The sequence below is a fragment of the Anomaloglossus baeobatrachus genome, chromosome 1 (assembly GCF_048569485.1).
Source record: "Anomaloglossus baeobatrachus isolate aAnoBae1 chromosome 1, aAnoBae1.hap1, whole genome shotgun sequence".
In the NCBI taxonomy this organism is placed as follows: Eukaryota; Metazoa; Chordata; class Amphibia; order Anura; family Aromobatidae; genus Anomaloglossus; species Anomaloglossus baeobatrachus.
In genome coordinates this window covers 594714801-594737850 of record NC_134353.1, presented here as the reverse complement: position 1 = coordinate 594737850, position 23050 = coordinate 594714801, and positions in this window count along the sequence as shown.

Here is a 23050-nt window from a genome sequence, read left to right as displayed (position 1 = left end):
AGAGCGCCATGTGTGAGAGTAAAGCAGCTTTTCTGCAGATCTCAGCTGTGCAGCTGTGATATACAGAAAGGAACAAGTTCAAATCACCCCCATTTGCCCCATTGAAAATTAAAGGGTTAAAAAAAATAAAAAAAAATATACACACATTTAATATCGCTGTGTTCAGAAATGCTCGATGTATCAAAATATAAAATTAATTAATCTGATCGGTAAATGGCGTAGCGGCAAAAAAATCCAAACGCCAAAATTACGTTAGTTTTTTGGTCACCGTATATTTTGTGCAAGATAAAATAACAGGCGATCAAAACATAGCATCTGCGCAAAAATGGTACCGTTAAAAACATCAGCTTGAGAAACAAAAAATAAGCTGTCACTGAGCCATAGATCCCAGAAAATGAGAACGCTACGGATCACGGAAAATGGTACAAAAAGTGCGCCTTTTTTGGACAAATTTATGAATTTTTTTAACCCCTTAGATAAAAGTAAACCTATACATGTTTGATGTCTATGAACTTATATCAACCTGAGGCATCACACCGACACATCAGTTTTACCATATAGTGAACACGGTGAATAAAATATTCCAAAACCAATCAGGCAGTCACACTTTTTTGAAATTTTTTCACACTTGGAATTTTCTTGCCGTTTTCCAGTACACTATATGGTAAAACTAATAATTTTATTCAAAATTACAAGTCATCCTGCAAAAATAAGCCCTTATATGGCAAGATTGACGGAAAAATAAAAAATGTTACTTCTCTCAGAAGAAGGGCAGGAAAAGAAAAACGGAAAAATGGAATATCGGCCAGAGTGAAGGGGTTAAAATTGTAAAAAAATGTATTCCAATCAAACTTCTTTTAGTGAGCTCAGTTAATTCCTTTGAGTGCAAAGTGAATTATAAATCAAAAGTGAAATAAAAAGGAATTCTCACCCAAACTTCACACCCGGGGAGAAAGGTGAAGGTACAACCTTAGGCCTATAAATAAGATAAACCTATAGGCCTGAGATTGTACCTCCACCTTTCTCCCAACATTCATTATGGGCCCACTTGTCTTTCCAGAAGGATCTGATTTGAACACCAATTGATTTCATAATTGGCACATACTGAATGGGAGTTTCAAAAGACGTGATTACACATTCCTAGGTACCTAGGTTTAATGTTGTGATTTACATCTACCAGTGTTGTGCATATAAGTATCTCATTATACCCTTTAGGGTTCTAGTGGATTTGCACAGTAGGATTTTCTTTACTGTCATTTACTATTTAAATCTGGCTGATTTTATACCAATACGGGTTATTTTTTAATTCTCACAAAATTGTTGTTAAACCATTGATACATTGTGAGTCATGGACTTTTCGTCAACTTTTGGCCTGTGTAAGCGAATCTATACTCGCAACTCATTTCTGCTAGTTCATCCCATCAGCTGACAATTATTCCGTGAACCAACCCAGTTGACCTTGTTGTAAGTCCAAATCCCAATATGGGGATTAGCGTTCCTTTGGTCTAAGCGGAGTGTGTTGCGCAAAGTCTGCCTGTGGAAGCTGCCAGGTTTCTAGATATAGTTCACTATTACATGTTCCTTTTGAAATTGGGGGCATAGAGACTACATGGCTTATTATTTCCATGGGCTTCATTTGGAGCAATTGGAGTATGTGAGTTGCAGGTAAAATTCGTTCCATTTACTTAGCTTGCCAAAAGGTATCCATAAATAAGCCAGTCAGTGTCAACCACAGTGCTGATATTAGAAAATCCCTTTGTTATGGTCTCTGTTTTCTTTTACATCACAGTTACATACAGTAAGAATAAAATTAAAGATTCACATGACCACAAAACAATAGAACACATGGAGTATGATTGCTTTTTTACATGATGGTCTGTAAATACTTAGATTTCTCCTTTAACCTCTTTAACTAAGGTACTTAATAGCAAGGGTATCATTTTGGGAAGAAATTTTCAATTACTTTGTCATATGTGTTCCTTCCTGACAAGAACTAAACAAGGACAGTGCTCAGTAAACGACTGCATGATAATTAGTTTCAGGAGCAAATTTAAAGTGTAAGATGATTTCTCCAGAGGTTTCTCAACTTTAGTGCAGGTGAAATCTGGCAAACTGAGCTTTGACAGCTGTTTGTAAGTAGTAAGCCATTTTCCTTGTACATAATCTGACACAGTAGTCTTAGTGTGTCAAGAAGTCTTTGCCAAGTTTTGCGTCTTTGCAAAAATGTAATTAATATTAGCAGGATACATGCTCAGATTTATGTCTTAAGTGAATTAACATCTGCTGAATACAAAGCAAGCTTAGACACAGCTTAATATACAAATATTGTATATACCTAGAATTTGGAAACGCTACTGTTATATTAACTTTATATTTCTATAAAGTTTTAGAAAAGTTTTATGCACCCTGACAAAATGTTGGATCTTTTACATTTTCACAATATGAACTCCATTCATCAATGAATATGCTAACATTAAATACTATTTACTTTTAAAATAAAGAATGGAAACCAGACTGATAAGACTAGCTCACAATTATTATATGGTAGTGGTCAGACGTCATCACATTTACTAACAAGCACTGTACTTAGCACTATATAGTGAAAAATCAATTTGCGGCTTCATGCTCTATACTGTATATATGGTAATTCTGCAACTATTTAGTTTTTTAATTCATATATCAACTAGATGTATCACCCAATGGAAGGGCATATATTGGTCAGGGTCACTTTAAAGGGTATCTGTCAGTAGGATCAACTCTCCTAAGATGTTTATATAACAGAGAGTAGTAGAGCTGGGTGTCAAGTCGAGCCAATGACCAACAGATCATGAAGGTTGGAGATTAATGTTGCTTTATTTTATCACAGCTCAACGCGTTTCGGGAGACTCTGCTCCCTTCCTCAGGACAGACTGGCAAAGAACATCAAAAAGATTTGATGTTCTTTGCCAGTCTGTCCTGAGGAAGGGAGCAGAGTCTCCCGAAACGCGTTGACCTGTGATAAAATAAAGCAACATTAATCTCCAACCTTCATGATCTGTTGGTCATTGGCGCGGCTTGACACCCAGCTCTACTACTCTCTGTTATCTGCCCACGTGGGGACCGCTGCCGTGGCTTGGAGTTACATGCTGTTATAGGTGTTGTGACTTACACAACCCCTATAGGTGAGTAGGATTATCCCCTTTCTAATACCCCCCCTCATACTGGGGTAAGACCCTATTGCGCTCCTTTTTCCACAGTTTTTTCTTCTGAAGATGTTTATATAGGGATGTAGAAAAAAACTAATACACGTACTAGTGATCCATCCACGCAACCAGATTTATACTTTGGGAAAAAATTAATAAAGAATGTAAGGTAAAATATATTTTTGTACCATGTTAGCCAGTAGAGATAAAAAATTGTTTAAAAGAACTGAAGTCCTCAGTGGTTGATACCTTTTAACTCCGACCACAGCATCATGGACATGAAATTGTTTGTATTGAAAGGAAACTTCAAGTCCCAGAGAGATAGGAGACTATGGGAGTACAAACTTATGATGACCTTTGACACATTCAGAGCATGAATGAATGTGTCTCATGGATTCATGTCTTTTTACATAAATTAGAGATGTGCTCCTCTGACCATCCGAGCACATCACAGCCCTGGACCAGACCCTAATCAGAGGACAATAAAACTTTCACACTGAATTGCAGCAATATTTATGGCCACAACAGTTTGCCCCCCTGCCATAGTGAGAGTTCTGTTTCATATAACTTGTTGGGTTTTTTTTGTTTTTTTTTTACTGCACTATTCTATGTCCTGTTGTGTATAAATATGTGACTCTTCAGATTTTGTGTTATACCATGCCTGATGAAGAGACCTGAGTAGTCTGGAAAGCTTGCAATTATTACCATCTTTTCAGTTAGCCATTAAAAGGTATCAACCACTGAGGACTTCAGTTCTTTTAAACAATTTTTTAAAGAATGTAAAAAATGTTTTTCTACCATATAAAATAAACTGCACTTATTAATAGGATTAAAAAAAACATTGATATTGTCGTTTACAGATTAATACATGTGTATACAAATTATTTAAAAAACAATTGTGTTACTTATAGCAATAAAATAGAATTATTCCACACTAGAAGTTGCCCCGGCCGGTGGCTAACTGGTTAAAAAATGTTTAAAAATTATATTTAAAAATATGTGAAATCAAATAATAGTCCACCATAAATTAGAAGTAACTTCAATAAATTGTCAATATCCTTCTTGCTCTTTGTATGATAGAGCACACGTTCTGAGTCAAATTGAATGGTTAAGGTGTGTATATAAGCGCTTACCCTGGACAATGCGATGATTTCCGTGTACTTGCTGCTGTTTATCCCGTATGCCCCACACTCTACGGTGTAAAGACCTCCAGGATCTCACCGGAGTGTTCCTGGGGTAAAAGGAATTAAAACAAGCAGCTCTCCGGTTTTTAAATTCTCGCAGGGAATCTGCCGCTTCATACCGCTTGATCTCTTGTTTGAATTTACCGCTCACGCCCTGGATCCTAGCTGCAGATTGAACTGCTTGTCCACAAGTTAATAATTGAAGTTCATCCTCCTGGAGCAGGATTTTGATAGATTCCGTTACCACCTAGGGCGTGGATGAATTTAGGCAGAGAAACTGCTAGATTATTTCGCTGGATTTAAATGTCTGTAACTGCATCTAATAGACAATTGCCTTACAGAATAAAGCATAGGCAAATCTCCGATGCGCGTTTCGGGGACTTTATCGGTCCCCTTCCTTGAGGATCCAGGGCGTGAGCAGTAAATTCAAACCAGAGACCAAGCAGTGTGAAGCAGCAGATTCCCTGCAACTATTTCAATACTGTAGAGCTGCTTGTTTTAATTCCTTTTACCCCAGTAACACTCCGGTGAGATCCTGGAGGTCTTTACACCATAGAGAGTGGGGCATAGGGGATAAACAGCAGCAGGGACACGGAAATCATCACATTGTCCAGGGTAAGCGCTTATATACACCTTATCCATTGAATTTGACTCGGAACGTATGCTCCATCATACAAGGAGCAAGAAGGATATTGACAATTTATTGAAGTTACTTCTAATTTATGGTGGACTATTATTTGATTTCATATATTTTTTAAATATAATTTTTAAACATTTTTTAACCAGTTAGCCACCGGCCGGGGCAACTTCTAGTGTGCAATAATTCTATTTTATTGCTATAAGTAACACAATTGTTTTTTAAATAATTTGTATACACAAGTATTAATTTGTAAATGACAATATTATGGTTTTTTTTTTTAATCTTATTAATAAGTGCAGTTTTATTTTATATGGTAGAAAACCATTTTTTACATTCTTTATTAATTTTTTCCCAAGTATAAATCTGGTTGCGCGGATGGATCACTAGTACTTGTATTTGTTTTTTTTCTTATTGTTTAATTTTCGGGCAATAGAGGAGTTTTGCCCTCATTCCAGCAGCAACAGATAATTAGGGACTCTAGCGCTGGTTGTATCTGCATATCTTATACAGATTTTTTAATCCGTATATAGGGAAGTAGGTTATAGAAAGTTGAAGAAAAAAAAAGATAATTTGATATCTGCAATCCGAAGTATTATTCCTCAATATTCAATACTCTAGAGTTTATTTTGCATGTATGGGGGGAATTACCAATTTGAGTCATGTAATGACCGACAATGAGAAAACTGACGGCACTTTCTAACAGACAAGTGTGAACAGGTGCAAACTGAACATGAAATACACTCTAATAAATATACAGCTGCACTCTAAAATGCTAGGTATGCAAACATTGAATATAGGCATTTGAAAATGCATTACAGCTAAGGAAATAAATTAAAAAATTGAGACATTTTGCACATAAAAAAGCCAGTTTTAGGTGAGCCCAACATACAATGTTAAGATGTATCACTTTTTGCTGGGTCCCTACCTAAATGCCTCTACCTGGGCTGATAAACCTACAAATTTAAAGGCAGATAAACACTTTGAGATTCTCCAAATAACTACAGCTAAGTAATGAATGAGCAAAACTCCAAAAAAAGTTAAACTAAATCACAATTCAGGACATAAAAAGTCCACAAAAGAATATATTAAAACTCTAAAAGTCTATTTTTACAATAATTTAAAATAACATAAAGACAAATAACAAGTTATGCAAGAAAAGTGCAGGTGAGTCTCTCTAAATAGAGGAAGCCAGCATGTGCAAAAAATATTGTGGCCAAAAAAATAAATGGACAATGAAACACAGAGGATGTTTGCAGTGTAATAACCAAGACAGTTAATCCCCAACTGTAAAACCTCAAAGAAGGAAGATAATAATCATTGCCTAGTGTGCAAATTAGGCAAAAAAATACAATGTATGTATACTCTTACATGCAGCTAATAGTATTGTGAGGTAACTGCTTCCCCAACGTGCGTTTCGTCTCTTTCTTTGTCATTTGGCATGTGTTGGGGAATAAATGACTCACCTTTTAAATACAGGAGGGCCTATGAACAGCAGACAGAAGTGGGTGTGTACAGTAGATGTGCTATGATAAGACTCTGGTATCTGGGTATAGAGGTGCATGCGCCGCCAAAGTCATCCCTGCAAGGAAACATCTTCGGCTCACGGACCCAGGAATGCAAGCACTCCACTGTAGCCAAGCAATGGCGGAAGCGCAGATGCCTGTAATCACCACTCACAGAAGAATCAGGGGACAGAAGTGGGGCATGCGCTCCACCAGACATAGCTCCAAGGTGAAAGTATAGAGAGAAAAGGAATTCATTATACATTAGACTAAGGTGGTACCACTATAACAAAAGGTGAATAACGTGAGATAAATTGAATATTTGACATTAATAGAATGGGAAAACAGAATTGAAAAAGGGACAGTGTGACTCAGATAAGGCAATTACCCTGCTTCTATTAAAAAGGAAAAAGAAGAAAGAACAACTGCATGAAATCTTATTAAGCCATAAGGTTAAAAATCACATAATAAGACTATATTTAATGTACAGTATATAACACAGTAAAAAACACCATAAAGGTAAATATCAGTTAATATTAAGTGTTATAAATAGAATAAATTTCATATGTGTACATCTGATGTAAATAAAATAATATACAAAATATGTACGTGAATTAAAGAGCAATAAAAAAAAGTGTCCAATAGATTACTAATCAATAAATTCCCTTATAAAAATAAAAAATATATAATAATTAGGGGGCATAGCATAAAATATACATACTGTGAGTTATATCATACTGTGAAAAATAAGAAACACATTAAAATACATATCAAATAATATTAATAATAACAAATAAAATAAATATGGCAGGTGCAACTAAAATATAGAGCTTAATAAGTGACATTAGAAACAAATCCAATATGATGATCCGCTTTTTTTGTATGTGTTTCACTAATTAACTCCTTGTGATTCTTCCACATCTAGGACTTCATCGCTTTTCTCATCTGTCAGATATCCTGCATGCTTCAAATTTTATTTTTAGATTTGTTCTATTCTCTAATGGCATCAACTACCTTATTTAAAAAAACAAACAACATTTTGTCTAAATGATGACAATTTAATAAAAAATGGGAAACAGCAGCATCTATCATTCATTGGAAGTATTAACGAGAAAAATACACAATTACTTGTGGAGCTGGACACTCAAATAGACCAACTACAAATTAAAATGAGATCTGAAGTATCTAAAGAGCACTTGGGCAGATTATTTGATGAACTTGAAAATGGTCTAGAGACATGGGAACGTGACATTAAATTGTCCAAAATTAAAAAACAGTGTCAGATGGGGACACATTAGGGGACAATGGATACCCATCAACCCAGCTAACGAGTCTGCACGTATTATAATAGAGCAGTGTTGTGTTAGAACATTAGTTGCACATTGTTCTTAGTGACACAGATAGAACATGGGCATAGATAATTAGAATCCATGTTTGGTATTAGAGAGACATATCTATATCTATCTATCTATCTATCTATCTATCTATATATATATATATCTATATATATATATATATATATATTTATATATATATATATATAGATATATATATACACAGTGGGTATGGAAAGTATTCTAATGACAGGATATCAAGGCTCTGCAAACCAACGGATCCTAAAAGAAAAAACAACTGGAAGGGGATATATATCTGTGAAAGTCTAATCGGTATATACTGACAAAGAAAATGACTATTGGAGAACCACTTACCTAGAAAGCAATTTATCAAAGAAGGAGCCATATAATGAGTGACAGCCCCCACTGTAAAAACAAAGAAACATAAACTTCAAGAACTCTTGATCAAGAAAAGTCATTCCCCAGAATTAATTGGGGCGGAGAAGGGAGTCCTAGAAAACAAGAAAAAACAAGAAAGTAATCTAGACATCTCATGAAAGCTGATTTCTGCAGCAATATACACCAACCTTTTATAACAAAGGAAGGCACCCTTTTGAACAGAAGGGAGAAAGGAGAAGCAAACGTTAAAGACCTTTTACAAAAAAGTGGACCTGGAAAAATGAATCTCTAAGACGAAGGACACCCTTTCCCTATTCAGATAATATATGTAGTGTTGCATTTGTTTTTAAGACCCCTGATGAACCCCAAAAGTGTGGGAAGAAACGCATTGGTTCATTTAATTTGTGTTAGTCCAGTAAGTGGGTCAACACGTTTTTATGGAAAACCTATAATTTCCCTCATAACTGGTGAAAAGATACTAACTCTTTCCTATCTGATCACAAATTTCCTACCTATCTACACAGGTGCCTAATTCTTTCCTCCAAAAGGTACCGTAAATAGCAGAAGGGAAAAAATAGGCAGGGAAAGTCGTTGTGGAGTGGGGGCACCAATCCTTAGCGGCTCTAGGGTGCCAACCCCCACAAGATAGACAGAACAAGAAAAATTAGGGAAAAAATAGGGACTTTTAGGTATAGGGATAAAATGTTGGGAAAAATGTCAGTGGTGTAAAATGTTTGTCCATAAATTCAATAAACTTTTTGATTTAGATACCTCTGTGAAGCACCAGTCAAGCATGGTCACAGAGTTGTTTTGAAGCCACTCCTTTGCTATTTTAGCTGTGTGGTTAGGGTCATTGTCTTGCTGAAAGGCGAACCTTCAACCAAGCCTGAGGTCCAGAGCACTCTGGAAGAGGTTTTCTTCCAGGATATCTCTGTACTTGGCCACATTCATCTTTCCTTCAATTGCAAGCAGTCGTCCTGTCCCTGCAGCTGAAAACCACCCCCATAACATGATGCTGCCACCGCCATGTTTCACTGTTGGGATTGTATTGGGCAGAAGATGAACAGTGCCTGGTTTTCTCCACACATACCGCTTAGAATTATCACCAAAAAGTTCTAGTTGTGTATGTATAAGGTATAAGGTAACTAACTAGGTGTATATAAATTACCACATTGTCTCTGTGACGTGTGTGGGTGATCAGTAATGTGGAAAATGTATGCAAAAAAATGGGTAGGAAGAATGTTCATAACACATGTGATAAATGTGTATAATATATATAGAAGAACCATCACGAGATTCATAGTTGCCGTAAGCAAATGTTAAAAGGTTAGTTATGTCAGTCAATTAACATGTTCATCATAACCATAAGCCCATGTTGAAGAAGATAGATACAACGGCTTAGCAACATATAAGGCTCATGAAAACTCATAAAGCTCGTGATAGCCATAAGCATGTGTTGGAAAGGTTAGATATATCAATCTATTAACATATTCATCATAGCCATAAGCATATGTAAAGAGAGTTAGATTTATCAGTCCATTAACATATATAAGGCTCATGCAACACTGTTTCGGTAGGAGAAAATATCTCGAGGAAGTCCATGAGATATCCATGAGAAAATATCTCGAAGAAGTCCATACCAGAGACCATCCACTATTTCCATGAGAAAGAACATCATAAGAGGTCCAGCATCCCCAGGAGATATCTCCAATCATAGGTGAAGGTACGTTTAGCACTGTGAATATAAATGTATGTTGTAAATCCCAGATAACTGTTCCTCCTTTATGTAAACATAGGCAATACATAAAGATAAGCAGGGGAGCCAAGGTGACAGCCAGGACAACAACCCCATATGTGAAGATGGCAGGTACCACAGGCCTACAAATTTTATATATATATATATATAAAAGTATATATATATATATATATATATATATATACACAGTGTATATAATTATTATAAGATGATGAATGCATGGCTCACAAAAATGAAACAAGCTTAAATTTAAACTGTCCAGAGTCCAGCAGATCCATTTGGTTTCCAATCTGGCCAATTGGTTTTTCACATCACAGACTCGAATATGTGGGATGCTCTCATAACCCATTGACTGTTTACCAACAAGTACTAGCAGTCCAACTGGGAAAAACCTTTGAAAACAGCATTGTTCTAAAGAAAATAATGGAGACTCTTCTATCAGTTAAACCATGCATACCAACTCTGTACTTAATCCCCAAGATTCACAGAAATCCATTGGACCCAGCAGGCCATGCAAGTGCACTTATGAGGCTTTGGGAAGACTTGTGTTCTGCCTTCGTCCACGTGTGAGCTGTGTGGACTCCGGCATACAGCTAACCTTCATCCAATGTTTCAATAAACAGACTGTGTTGCCTTTAAGTCTTTATTTATTAAATGATGATGGATAGGTGGATGATCATAAGAAATGGATGATTGATTGGTAAAAACTATAACAAAAGATACAAATCCAAATCAGTACAGGCATATCACAAATAACAGAATGACATACATAGTAGTACTGGTATTTACAGAATCTGCATAACACAGAGAGCAATGCATATGACTGAATACAACACTTACACTGCTGATGCCGCCCTACACCTGCTCTGCATGTATCACGGCCTATGTAATCTGAGTAGAGCCACTGCCACTTCACAGTGCCTACATAACAACTGTACACATATTCTAACATAAATATGTAGTCTAGTACAATGATTCCTACCGGGATCCATTAGTCAGGAGGAACGATTGAAGAAAAGGTACTGGAGCCAACCATAGCACCTCTGAATCCTATGGAGGCACCAAGACATCTGCGTTTCCAACTCAGTAAGGGAAGGGAAAAGGGGCAGTCCAAGGAAGTATCTTTTCCTTAAAGCAACAGGCTCCAACCCACAGAAATACTGTAGAGATGTATGAGGAAAACATAAGAAAGCCAACAGTGACCTCTTGTGGGCAACAAACGATATTACCCTTATCCTATTTAATGAATAGGAGACAGAACACTCCCCGCTTGGCGTTAACCAATGCCACTATTGGACTCCTGAGGGGATAACAACAACACAAGTTCAGTGACTGGTCTGGTGAACAGTTTGTTCTCTCCGAGCTTGCTCACTCTGACCTCTACCTTGCGTACTCTCCCATCCTGGCTGGGAAAGGGTTTGGTGACTAGGCCGAGTGGCCACTCATTTCGGTGTGATTGACTGTCCTTTACAAGTACCACATCGCCAAGTCTGATGTTTGGATGGTCTTTCTGCCATTTTGTTCTGGTTTGCAGAGTGGAGAGATATTGTTTCCTCCATCTGTCCCAAAAGGTATTGGACACGTTTTGTACTTGCCTCCATTGTCTTCTGTAGAGGTCTTTCTCGGTGAATTCTCCAGGTGGAGCTCCTGGGACACAGGTTTTCTGTGTAAGTAACATGACAGGAGTAAGAACTGTTGAGTCTCCAGAATCTCCAGAAAGAGCTGTCAATGGCCTAGCATTCATGATAGCCGTAACTTCGGCCAAGAACGTAGTCAAGCTTTCGTGGGTAAGTCTGGTGTTTGCTTGCAAGAGGATAGAATCTAGAATCTTGCGTGCAATTCCTATCATTCTTTCCCAGGTGCCTCCCATGTGCGAAGAGTGTGGCGGGTTGAAGGTCCAGGTGCATCCTTGCTCACCTAGGTACCTCTCTACATTTGTAATGTCTAGATTGGAAGGGATTTGGAGTTCTCTTGCTGCTCCAATAAAGTTCGTGCCTCTATCAGAACGAATGTGCTTCACAGGGCCTCTGATAGCGATGAAGCGTCGAAGTGCATTTATGAAACTTGAAGTGTCCATAGATTCTATTACCTCGATATGAACAGCTCTGACAGACAAACAGGTGAATAGAACTGCCCAACACTTTGCTTCGGCATGGACCTTCCTAGTGCGTCTTGTAGCTACGGACCAGGGGCCGAACACATCCAGTCCCACGTTGGTGAAAGGGGGTTCAGTACTGAGCCTGTCAGGTGAAAGATTCGCCATCTTCTGGTTTTGAAACATGCCACGAAGTTTGCGACACGTAACGCAGTTGAAGATGAGTTTGCTCACGCTTCTCTTCGCTCCGACTATCCATAGTCCAGCCGCTCGTAGACTCCCTTCGGTAAACAAACGACCTTGATGTCTCACCAAGATGTGATGATGTTGAATGAGCAAGGTTGTGATGTGATGACGTCTGGGAATTATTACCGGGTGTTTCTCTGAGACTTCTACCTTAGCTTCTTGAATGCGGCCACCTATTCTCAGCAGCCCATCTTTGTCAATGAACGGGTCGAGTTTCCTCAACGCACTGTCTCTAGGAATGGGTAGTCCTTTGTCGAGATTGTCTATCTCCTTGTTGTAGGCTTCATTTTGTACAACATGGAGTATTGTAATCTTGGCTTTCTCTAGGTTGGGAGCAGTAAACGCATGCTTGCAGTGATGCCAACCTTTACTGCATCTCTGATTTGTTGGTAGTTCGGACTTGAAAATCTGAGTCACGTGTAGTAAAAAGGCGATGGATCTAACGAGTGAGTTCCAGGTTGAGAATCTACTGAACCGATGAGATCCGAGGTGACGTCCTGAAACCACTGTATGAAGAGCTGACACTTGAGGACGAAGGTCTTCATCGACATCTGGATCCACCAGTTCGAATGTATCGGGCCTGCTGATGTAGGACGTTGTTCGGTACAGGAAGGCAGGGCCTGTGAACCATGTAGTGTCCTTAAGGTGACTTGGTGCAACGGATCTAGTCGCATAGTCGGCAGGATTGTGATGAGTAGATACGTAATGCCACTGATCAGGGCGAGTTGATCTTCTTATTCTCAATACCCGGTTGCTGACGTAGACATAGAAGCGTCGTGTTTCGTTGCAGATGTATCCTAGTACCACCTTGCTGTCAGTGTAGAACTCTGCATCTTTGATCTCCTGATTCATTCCATCTGAGATAAGTTCAGCCAGCTCTACTGCAAGGATGGGAGCACAGAGTTCCAGTCTAGGTATCGTGTGTTCACGGAGTGGCGCCAGTTTTGTCCGACTCATGACGAACCCAATATGGATCTGTTCATTCACATCGGTGGTTTTAAGGTATACTACTGCTGCGATTGCTTTGACTGATGCATCGCAGAAGATACAAAGTCTTTGAGATTTGACTTCTGTGGATGGCACAGGAGCATATGGTCGGTTCACATTAAGATCGGTCAAGGCCTCGAGAGACTTCCTCCACTCTGCCCACAGGTCTGCTTTTTCTGCCGGAAGTGGATCATCCCAATCAGATGTCTCTTGGGTGAAGTCTCTTAGCATCATTTTACCTTGGACGGTGACTGGAGCTACGAATCCCAGAGGATCGTACAAACTATTCACAAAGGAAAGGACACCTCTACGTGTGAAGGACTTTTCTTCTTTGTTGATCTGAAAGGTGAAGGCATCTGTCTTCAAGTCCCAAAGTAGTCCTAGGCTCCGTTGCATGGGAAGAGAGTCGATGCTCAGGTCTATGCCCTTCAGATCACTGGAATAGTCTTGAGAGGGAAAGGCTTCCATCAGTTCTCGGCTATTGGATGCAATCTTATGCAACCTTAAGTTGGACTGAGCGAGCATTTCTTGAGCTCTTTTTAGAAGACTGATTGCTGCCTCGTTTGTGGGTGTGGATTTTAAGCAGTCGTCTACGTAGAAATCCTTTTCCACAAAGGATCTAACATCCGACCCGTACTTCTCTTCACCTTCTTTGGCGGAATTCCTGAGACTGTAGATAGCCACTGCGGGGGAAGGACTATTCCCGAAGATGTGTACCCTCATCCGGTACTCTATGATGTTTTTATCTGGGTCGTTGTCACGGTACCAGAAGAACCTCAGGTAGTTTCTGTGTTCCTTTTTGACGAGAAAGCAGTGAAACATCTGTTGGATGTCAGCCATAAATGCCACCGTATCTCTGCGGAAACAGAGTAGAACTTCCAGGAGTCTGTTGTTGAGGTCTGGGCCAGATAGTAGGACATCATTCAACAAGACGTCTTCGCACTTGGCACTTGAGTCGAACACCACTCTTATTTGGCCTGGCTTTTTAGGATGGTACACTCCGAAGATGGGTAAGTACCAGCGTTCTTCAGAGTCTCGTAGTGTAGGTGCGATCTCTGCATGGTTATTTCGGAATATCTTCTCCATGAAGGTAAAGAAATGTTCTCTCATCTCGGGAGACTTCTTGAGCTTGTGTCTGAGGGAGATAAATCGACTGTAGACCTGTTCCCTGTTGTTGGGTAGGCGTTGTCTCCGTGGTCGGAATGGTAAGGGTGCCACCCAGCTGTTCGACTTGTCTTTGGTTATTTCTTGGTCCATGATGTCCAAGAACATCCTGTCTTCTATGGACATTGCTGTTTTGTTGTCCTCTTTGGTCCTGTGGAAGACTGTACAGCCTATGTGGTCTTGTTCGCCCTCACAAGCGTGGTCTTCGTTGGAAGGAACTGCGAAAAGACATGGCAGAGGAGTACTGCTTGGTAATTCCTTTACCAACAGACTGTTGTGACATGGTCGGAAGAAAGACGGACGTTCATTTTCTAGTGTGTTGGTGAGCATACTGTTGACTGAGGCTGGCTTGTGTGCTCCTCCTAGACAGACATCTCCTATTACGACCCATCCTAGGTCAAGTCTCTGCGCATATGGAGCGTTCTGGAAGCCGTTAATGGACTCTCTAGCCTTATGCACGCGTAGCATGTCTCTTCCAAGGAGTAAGGCTATTGGAGCTTCTGAGTCCAGTTCTGGAATCAGGTGAGCTATATGCTTCAGATGGGGGTGATGAGCTGCTACCTCTGGTGAAGGTATCTCGGACCTGTTGTCGGGAATCTGGTTGCACTCCAGTATGGTAGGTAATGATAGGCAGGTCTGGCCATCTATGGATTCCACCTTGTACTCGCTTGCCTTCCTCCCCGCCGTCTCAACGGTACCTGAACATGTCTTCAAGGAGTAGGGAGAACCGGGGCCTGCAATGTTGAAACTGCTGAAGAAGATGGACTTGGCAAGAGACCTGTTGCTCTGATCGTCCAAGATCGCGTAGATCTTAATTACTTTGTCCCTGCGGCCTGCTGGGTAGACTCTGACAAGGCAGATTTTCGAACAGGACCTTCCTCCTGTGAGTCCTTTACAGATCTCCGTACATTGAGAGGTAACCACCGTGGTGTCTTCATCAGTGTTCTTCTGTTTTCCATCGTGTTCTTCTGCTTGCGGCAACACTCGTGTAGGTGGTCCAGGGTGTAAGGCTGTATTGTGATCCGTGCTGTCACATTCTGCACATTTCACGCTAGCTTCGCAGTTCCTGGCCATGTGCGATGTTGCAGCACAGCATTTGAAGCAGATGTTGTGTTCCTTGAGGAAGCCTTTGCGATCCTCTAGAGACTTCTCCCTGAAGGCTCTGCATTTTAGTAGAGGATGTGGTTTCCGCTGTAAAGGACACTGTTTACTGATATCCTGGGGTTTGTTCTCTTCTGGAGGATGCTTACTCTCTTTGTGAGCTGGACCTGAGGAGACAATGTTAGTTTTGTGGACCGCCATGGGTGTCCTACTGGGTTTGACACCGGGGGCGGTGGTACATGACAGAGTAAAATCAAAACTAGGGTCATTTCTGATTTTAGCTTGCTGAGCTACAAAATCTACAAATACGGCAAAAGGAGGGAATGGCGCGTTATGTGTTTGCTTATACCGTGAACCGTGTGAGACCCACTTTTCCTGTAGATTGTAAGGAAGTTTTTGCACTATCGGATTGACACCCCTAGCGGTATCCAAGAATGCCAATCCGGGCAAATCTCCTTCCTCTTGGGCAACCCGTAACTCTACTAACAGATCACTTAGCTCTCTTAGCCTTTGAAAGCCTTTGGGTCCTATCTTAGGGAAGTCATCAATTCTTTTAAACAAAGCATTTTCAATAACTTCTATGGACCCATAGCATTCATCAAGTCTCTTCCACGCCAAGTGTAGACCTTTGGGTGGGTTTTCAATGTTAATGTCTCTTAATCTTTTGGTGTGTTCTACCGATTCACTACCAAGCCATTTTACTAGGAGATCTAACTCCTCACTACAAGAAAGGTCCAAACCTCTGATGGTGTTCTGGAACGAGGCTCGCCACGACCTATAATTCTCGGCACGATCATTGAACTTTACAAGTCCTTTTGTGACCAGTTCTCGACGAGCAAAGAACTTTGCAAAGTCCATGGTGGCTTGGTCAGTGCTGGTGCGAGCCGGTGTGTGGTCGTGTCTATTGTGTGGTGTATCACCATACCTGTAGGGTGTTTCCGCCTTCGGAAAGTCAGCATAGTACCTCCCCGGAGAGGAAGGTGTCTCTTTGTGGTAAGATGGTGGTTGTACCTTCCGCTCTGTGGGATAGTAGTTTTGGTTTACCTCCTCGTGCTGTACACTCTCTTGCTTGAAGCGGTGTAATTCGAGGTTGGATGGCTGGCCGTCTGCGTAGTCTGTTCGGTGACGCACATCTGAGCTGTCATCTATCCTGGAGTATTGGTAGACGTATTCTGCGACGCGCCGTGCTGGATCCTGCTGGTCTAGGTCCGGCCCAAGAACATCGCTGCGTCTTTCTTCGGGGTGCTCTGTCGCTTCCAGGAACTCTGCCTTGGCTATTGCGGCCGCTGTCTCCTTTTCTATGGCAAGTCTTTCTAGAGTCAGTTGCAGACGTGCACTCTCTGCTTCTTGCTCCGCTTGCAGGCGTGCACTCTCTGCTTCTAGCTCCGCTTGCAGACGTGCACTCTGTCTGTTTTAGTTTGAGTTGCATTTCCCGTTCAGTGAAGGAGGACCTCACTTTAGCTGCTTCGGCCTCAGCGCGGGCGACGGCAGCAAGCTCCCTAATTGAGGATTTAGTAGAGCTTGCCCATGACCTTGTCTTCAGGGAAGATGCTCGGCTGACAGACATTGTGCACTTGGCTGCAGACTATTTTAGCGGGAAACAGAGTCTATTTGCGGACGGCCTTCCGCGTGGTGGAGAGTGGAATGGTGGTTTCTGGCGTACTGCGGTCTAGTCACTGCGGCTGTATGGTGGCTGCTGCGACATCCATATGCGGTACAGCGTGGATGTTAGCGGTCCCGTACTACAGCCTGCGACCGGCTATCTTTACTGGAGCTGGACTGCGCTCTTGTTCTATGTAGCTGTATGGCGGCTGCTGTAATACCAGTGTGCCATGTAGCGTGGGTGTTAGCTGTCCCGTACAGTTCGTACAATTGCTGCCTGCGACCAGCAGCCCGTTTTTACTGTTCTGCCTTCGTCCACGTGTGAGCTGTGTGGACTCCGGCATACAGCTAACCTTCATCCACTGTTTCAATAAACAGACTGTGTTGCCTTTAAGTCTTTATTTATTAAATGATGATGGATAGGTGGATGATCATAAGAAATGGATGATTGATTGGTAAAAACTATAACAAAAGATACAAATCCAAATCAGTACAGGCATATCACAAATAACAGAATGACATACACAGTAGTACTGGTATTTACAGAATCTGCATAACACAGAGAGCAATGCATATGACTGAATACAACACTTACACTGCTGATGCCGCCCTACACCTGCTCTGCATGTATCACGGCCTATGTAATCTGAGTAGAGCCACTGCCACTTCACAGTGCCTACATAACAACTGTACACATATTCTAACATAAATATGTAGTCTAGTACAATGATTCCTACCGGGATCCATTAGTCAGGAGGAACGATTGAAGAAAAGGTACTGGAGCCAACCATAGCACCTCTGAATCCTATGGAGGCACCAAGACATCTGCGTTTCCAACTCAGTAAGGGAAGGGAAAAGGGGCAGTCCAAGGAGGTATCTTTTCCTTAAAGAAACAGGCTCCAACCCACAGAAATACTGTAGAGATGTATGAGGAAAACATAAGAAAGCCAACAGTGACCTCTTGTGGGCAACAAACGATATTACCCTTATCCTATTTAATGAATAGGAGACAGAACAACTTGATAAACTCCATCTTGAGAATGGCATGATTTTAGTGACAGCGGATATGGAGTCTTTGTACATGTCAATAAGACATGTTGATGGGATGAACGCTGCTGAAAGCTTCTTGAGAATGAGTACCGTAACATGGAGGCTTCCATGATGATCTTATTTTAACATTACTGGACTTTATTCTCACTCATAATTTTATAATGTTTAAGGTTGAGGTTAGAATTAAGTCAATCCATAACCTAACCTGATCCAGAGGAAAGAAAAAAACCCATAAGACAGACAGTAAGCGCTACAATAGAGGAAGACATTTTTTCCCGACTCCACATACAGCCATCAACAGTAATGTTATATTTTTCAAGAAAGGCATCCACGCCTCTTAAATTTTAGTAGTGAATAAACCATTACAACATTATGTGGCAGAGAGTTCAATAGTCTCACTGCTCTTACAGTAAAAAATCTGTCAGTGATTATGATTAACCCTCCTTTCCTCTAAGTATAGTGGATGCCCCCTTGTCCCTGTTGCAGGTCTTGGTGTAAAAAGATCAGTAGAGAGAGCTCTGTACTGTCCCCTCATATATTTGCACATTGTAATAAGATCACCCCATCATTTTCTAAACCGAATAACCCCAGTTTAATAACCTGTCCTGGTACTGCATTGCACTCATTCCTTTAAATTGTATTATTATATTGTATTATTTTAATTGTATTATTTTTGCAAAACCAGATATATCTCCAGATGCTGGATACAGCTATGGGAGAATCATGTGCACCCTCAAAGCTAACCTATTTTGAGGAGCTTGGGAAAGAAGAATTTTTCATAATGATGCACTTATGGAAGTAGAGAGAATACACAATTGGATTTGATATATCGATGATGTCCTTTCTATCTCGCATTGTACTCACAGTCAACTAGATGAACCTATGCCTAAATTAAATACCAACGATATGAATATCAAACTGACCTACACTAGCTACAGAAGGGTGACCTTCCTCAGAGGTGTATCTAGGCTTTCCGGCACCCTGGGTAAGAATTCAATTTGGCGCCCTACCCCCATGTGACCATTTATATGGGATTTGCACACTTAAGGGTGCTTTACATGCTGCGATCTTGCTAGTGAGATCATTACCGAGCGTAGCCACCCCCGTCGGTTGTGCGTCACGGGCACAACATCGCTAGGCTCCGTCACATGGACTTAAATGCCTTGCGACGTCGCTGTGACCGGCGAACCGTCTCCTTTCTAAGGGGGCGGTTCGTGCGGTGTCACAGCAACGTCATACGGCAGCCGTCCAATAGAATCGGAGGGGCGGAGATAAGCGGGACGAACATCCCGCCCACCTCCTTCCTTCCTCATTGCCGGTGGACGCAGGTAAGGAGATGTTCGTCATTCCTGCGGTGTCACACATAGCGATGTGTGTTGCCGCAGGAACAACGAACAACCAGCGGCATGCACCATCAACGATATTATGAAAAGGAGCGACGTGTCAACGATCAATGATTTTTGACGTTTTTGCGATCGTTAATCGTTGCTCCTTTAATCACACACAACGATATCGGTAACGGCGCCGGATGTGCATCACAAACACCGTGACCCCGACGATATATCGTTAGTGATATCGTTGTGTGTAAAGTACCCTTTAGTCACGTGATGACGAGCTTCTCTTAATAATTCTCTCAAAGTTCAAAGAGAAACATAGGAAGAAAAGCTAATTGTCTCCTGCAAGTATGAAAATCACATATGAGTGGAGAGGCCATGTGGAACCAGCGAGCAGAGCTGAATCCTGACAGGGAGTATATTACATGCTGTTAGGATTGGGCTACACTGTTTAATTTTATAAGTAAAGGGCTTCTCCAGGTTTGAGATAAAAATCTGCTGTCACTCTATGTGTCACTCTATGTGACTGTAGACTTCTGAATTCTCACACTGCACACTGTCAGGATTCTCTGGTGCCAGCGGTGAGTGGGAAGTCACAAAACTGCAAGTATGTGATTTACATGCATGTGGTCACGTGCTGACTAGACACGTATGGCCTTGCTCAATAAAAATGAATTAAGTAAGGCTGGACACATCTAGTCAGCATGTGGCCAGAAATATAAAAATCTCATACTTGCGCTCACATGACCGTCCTCTCTCGTCACTGGCACCAGAGAATCCTAAAAGTGTGCAAGCGCTGTGAGAATTCAGAAGCCTGCAGTCACCTTGAGTGACTGGAAACTTTCATGTCAAACCTGGACAAGACTTTACTTATACAGTTAAGCAGTGCAGCCCAATTCTAAGTAAAGGGGTTGTCCAATCTTACAATTTATGTATTATTACTCGTGTACAGGATCAGAACTAGTAACAGCACCAGAACCACCAGAGGTATAGAAATACATAATTAGAACCCCCCATCAATACAGAAACACAGCATCACAACCACCAGTAGTACAGAAATTCATCCATATAACCCCATAAGTTTAGAAACACAGCTTCAAAACCCTCATCAGTACAGAAATACATCATCAAAACCACAAGAATGGTACATCAATTGTAATGTCAGGTCAGACACATAGACATTTGTATTGTAGGAATCTACAACTTCCAGTACATCCTTAAAGGGAATTTGTCACCAGGATTTTAACACCTAATCTGAGAGCAGCATAACGTAGGGGCAGAGAACCTGATTCAAGCGGTGTGTCACGTACTGTGCTGCTTACTGTAGTTTTGATAAAATCACTGTTTAATCAGCAGTAGATTATCATTACAGGACTGCTTGGCATGCTGCCAGGTAGTCCAGCATATTCATGAGCTCTGTATAACTGCTAGATCTGCAGCAAAGAAAACATTGATTTTATCAAAATGACAGCAAAGAGCTCAGTAAGTGACACATCGCTGGAATCAGGGTCTGTCTCTACATTATGCTGCTCTTAGATGGGGGAGCAAAAACCTGGTGACAGATTCCTTTTAACAATGGTAAGGAGATACTTGGGAGTTATCAGTCATCATCAGACTGAGGACTATACAGGAACTACAGTGTCCATCTGCACTTGATTTTTCATGATATATTGGCATGAAATAAGAATTGCAGCATGCTGCGAGTGTCTGAGAGTCTCAGCTCACATACCCATGTAGACCCAGGTCTACGGGAGCGTGTGAAACATCGCACTGCACTTGGATGTCATCAGAGTGCAGTACGATGTACGCAGAGACAGGCCGTGGAGAAGGGGGAGAATTACTCCCTCTGTTTCTCTTCACTGAAGCTGTGATCTGATCGCAAGATTGGATCACAGCCGCATGACACTCGGCTCATACTCGCAGCAGAGCCTGAGCCAAGGGTCATTAGCATATCACATCTGATGCTCTCGCATGGGAAGCAATGCGCAAGTGAGACTGAGGCCTGATGATGAGAATTAGTCAGTATCACAAATAAAGGCTGCAGTCACATTAGCGTATGGCATCCAATGCGAGTGCAACAGATGCAATATGCTAATGACCCTCGGCTCAGGCTCTACTGCGAGCATGAGCCGAGTGACATGCGACTGTAACCCGATCTTGCGATACATGCACACACAGACACATTACAGATATTATTAATATGGGGAAGCCGGCAGCAGCCTCACTCTCCTCCCCCGCTTGTCTCCGTCCAGCTCCTCCTCGGCATGTGGCTGTGCCGCGCTGATTGGTGGCCATGACTAACAGACATGGCCACACACAGAGCACACTGACACTGCTGTATATATGTAACGGGGTGCCAGGGGTGCCTCGGGGGTTGTAGTCGTGGCCCCTTTTTCTGTCAGGCTTACCCCTGGCTCCGCCGTCACTATCGGGACAGGAGATGTCTTGGTGGGGCAGAGTGTGGTGGTGCAGATGTCGCCGTCAGTGGTACAAAGACTCTGTAGACGTGGATCAATTGAACCAGCAGGCTTGTTTATTGAGCACTTCTCCATCACAGAGGCAAAAACACAGCAGATGACTACACACTTCTTTGGCTAGGGGAAAAACCTGTTCTTGACGTCTCCTCCAGTGGGGATGTGCCCGGCTAATCCACTTCACCTGGCTCCCACTACGGCTAACACAGACCGGACCCACACCAGTACTGCTTCACACTTGAGGCTACGCCTTCTCCTCTTCTCTCCGGCTTTCCTATTCACCCAGCTCCCACACTCTGCCCCTTCCGCTTCTTCCCTCCCGTCCCGGACTCAACCGACCTCAACACACCCTCCCTTTCCCCCTAAGCTGCCGGCTCCTCCTCCCTCCTGTACAGTTTCTATGGGGACAGCCGTCCCACCCGGCCACAAGGGGAACCCACTAAAAATAGTGCAATACAATAAAACATTTTTATTCAATAACATCTATATTAAACACAACGCTACACCTCCTTGTAAGGGGTCTGCCCACCCCTTACATATATATCACAGGAGAGGCCGGGGACGTACAGCTCTAGAGGGAGGCATTCAGATCTGAGGTGGTATACAGCACTGGGGTGGAAGACGTACAACTCTGGCTGGTAAATAGCACTGGAGTGGGGGACGTACAGTTCTGGGGGGGTGTACAGCACTGGGGTGGGGGACATACAGCTCTGGGGAGTATACAGCTCTAGGGTGGTATACTGCACTGGAGTGGGGGACAAACAGCTTTGAGGGTATACAGCACTGGAGTGGGGGACAAACAGCTCTGAGGGTATACAGCACTAGACTGGGGGACAACAGCTCTGGGGGTATACAGCACTGTGGTGGGGGGAGATACAGCTGTAGGGGGAACAGAGTTCTGGTGGGTATGCAGCACTAGGATCAGGGGACAGACAGTTTTGAGGGGTATACAGCACTGGGGTCAGGGGACAGACAGTTCTGAGGGGTATACAGCACTGGG